We start from the raw sequence: 2495 nt of genomic DNA, 5'->3' as shown, positions 1-2495 counted from the left end.
GTCCGCTGCGCCGGCGATCCGGCCTAGAGGTTCCGCGCGCTCAAGGTTCCGGGAGCCGGCCGGGCGAAGGGGGCGGGGCGGGAGTTAGGGTCTCAATGCCCCGCTGCGTCCGCCGGCTCCGCACGTCCTTCCACCGCCCCGCCTCCTCCTTGGAGCCCTCCTGGATTCACGCCCGCCGGCTGGGTACCAGCAGCCTCTGCTCTCCAAGTCTCCTCTGGAAAGTCGCTCGGGTCTGCTAGTCCTCGTCGTGCTTGCTCCCTTTTAAATTCTCCTGGCACCTGCTGTAGTAATTGTCCTTCTGCATCAAAGGTCCTTTAATTGGTTGTAATCACTGATTATTATGAGACACAATAAATAAATGTATCATGTCAGGTAATGATACATGCTATTCGTTAAAATAGGAACCCTCATGCACTGCTGGTGGGAATGCAGACTGGTGCAGCCACTGTGGAAAATAGTATGGAGTTTCCTCAAAATTAAAAATGGAACTCCCACTTGACCCAGTAATCCCACTTCTAGAAATCAGAAACACCAATCAGAAAGGACATATGCACCCCTATGTTCATAGGAGCACAATTTACCATAGCTAAGATTTGGAAACAGCCTAAGTGCCCATCAGCAAATGAGTGGATTAGAAAACTGTGGTACATCTACACAATGGAATACTATGCCACTATAAAAAGAAAGAACTCTTAGCATTCCCAACAGCATGGATGGACCCGGAGAGCATTATGCTAAGTGAAATAAGGCAGAGAAAGATAAATATCACATGATCTCACTCATTTGTGAAATATAATGAACAACATAAACTGACGAACAAAAATAGACTCAGAGACATAGAAGCATTGAGTAGACCATCAAACCCCAGAGGGAAGGTGGGGGAGGGGAGGGATGGTAAGTGATCAACCAAAGGATTTGTATGCGTGCATATAAGCATAATCAATGGACACAGACATTAGAGGGGTGAGGGCATGTGCTGGCAGTGGGAGCAGCTGGGGAGAGGTCAATGGGGGAAAGGGGAGACATATGTAATACTTTAAATAATAAAGAATTTAAATGTTAAAAAAGGAGAATAGAGATATGGGATACTTGAGCAGAGGCCTGAGGAAATGAGGGAATGATCTGTTTGGATATCTAGAGGCAGAGCCTTCCAGATACAGGAAATGGCAAGTGCACAGGCTCTGATGCAGGAGCATGTTGCCCTGTTGCCCTGCGTGTGGACACCAAGGAGGTTATTGTGTGAAGAAGTACGGAGAAGGGTAGTTAGATTGCTCAGGGCTTTGAAGGCCTTGGTTAAGGACTTTGGTTTTGAATCTGAGTGAAATGGGAAGTCACTGTAGGTTTTGAGCAGAGAAATAACATGGTCTATTTTTTAAAGTATCATTCTGGCTGCTTGTGGAATGTAGAGCATGGGAGGGGCAGGGGCAAGGATGGAAGCTCTCCTAAGGGTGACCAGTTTGTCCTGGTTTACTTGGGACTTTCCTGGTTTTAACATTGAAAGTCCTATGTCCTGAAAACCTCCTATGTCCCAGGCAAACTAGGATGATTGGTCACCCTATAGGGAGACTCATAATGCAAGTGAGAGATGGTGGTGTTTAGAATAAGGTTATAGTGATAGGAAAGTGGTTTTGAAAGCAAGCCTAAAGATTTTGCTAGTGGAGTGAATTGGGGTGTGAGCGAATAAAAGGAGTTGAGGATGACTTATAGGCTTTGGCCTGAACAACTGGAAGGATAGAGTTGCCATGTATGGAGAGGAGGAAGGCTGGAGTAGGTGAGAGGGTGGATGATCAGGAGTTTAGTTTGGGACATGTTAGTTTGAGATCATTTAATAGACTGGCAAGAAGGGACATCAACTGGACTATTGCGTGAATGAGTTTAGAGTTCTGAGGAACTGTCTGGGCTGGATATAAAAGCCGTTAGTTATCGGTATATATAGGTGTATATATGATTTTTAAAGCTATGAGTTTAAGGGGAAGGGATGGAGAGAGGTAAGAAGGGTAGAGGGAGGATCAATGGTGATGGATGGAGATTTGACTTGAGTGGTGAACACACAATACAGAGTACAGATGATGTGTTGTAGAATTGTGCACCTGAAACTTGTATAGTTTTATTAGTAAATTCAATAAAAAGGGGGGAAAAATCCCTGAGTCTGAATGAGATCACTGAGGGAGTGAATGTAGATAGAGGGCTAAGGCCTGAGGGCATGCTAACATTTGGTGATCAGGGAAAAGAGGAGAAACCAGCCAAGGAGACTGCAAAGCAGGAGCCAGTGGGGTATGAGGCAAGCTGAGGGTTAAGTAAACCTGGAAAAAAATCGTGCTGAATAGTGCCCAAGTCACATGCTGGGGGGCCACAGAGAGGAAAGTAATTAAATGGTGCCAAAAAGCTGAGCTAGGCCCAGGGGTAGTACAGGGAGGCTGACTTGAACTTAATTAGGGAAGGGCTTTCTTACTGAGCAACCTAAATCTTTATCAAGTTGCCTCATGCGGTGGGTC

Source organism: Myotis davidii, unplaced genomic scaffold, assembly GCF_000327345.1.
Source record: "Myotis davidii unplaced genomic scaffold, ASM32734v1 scaffold458, whole genome shotgun sequence".
Taxonomy (NCBI): Eukaryota; Metazoa; Chordata; class Mammalia; order Chiroptera; family Vespertilionidae; genus Myotis; species Myotis davidii.
The sequence above is the reverse complement of the archived record's forward strand: the minus strand, read 5'-3'. Positions refer to the sequence as shown.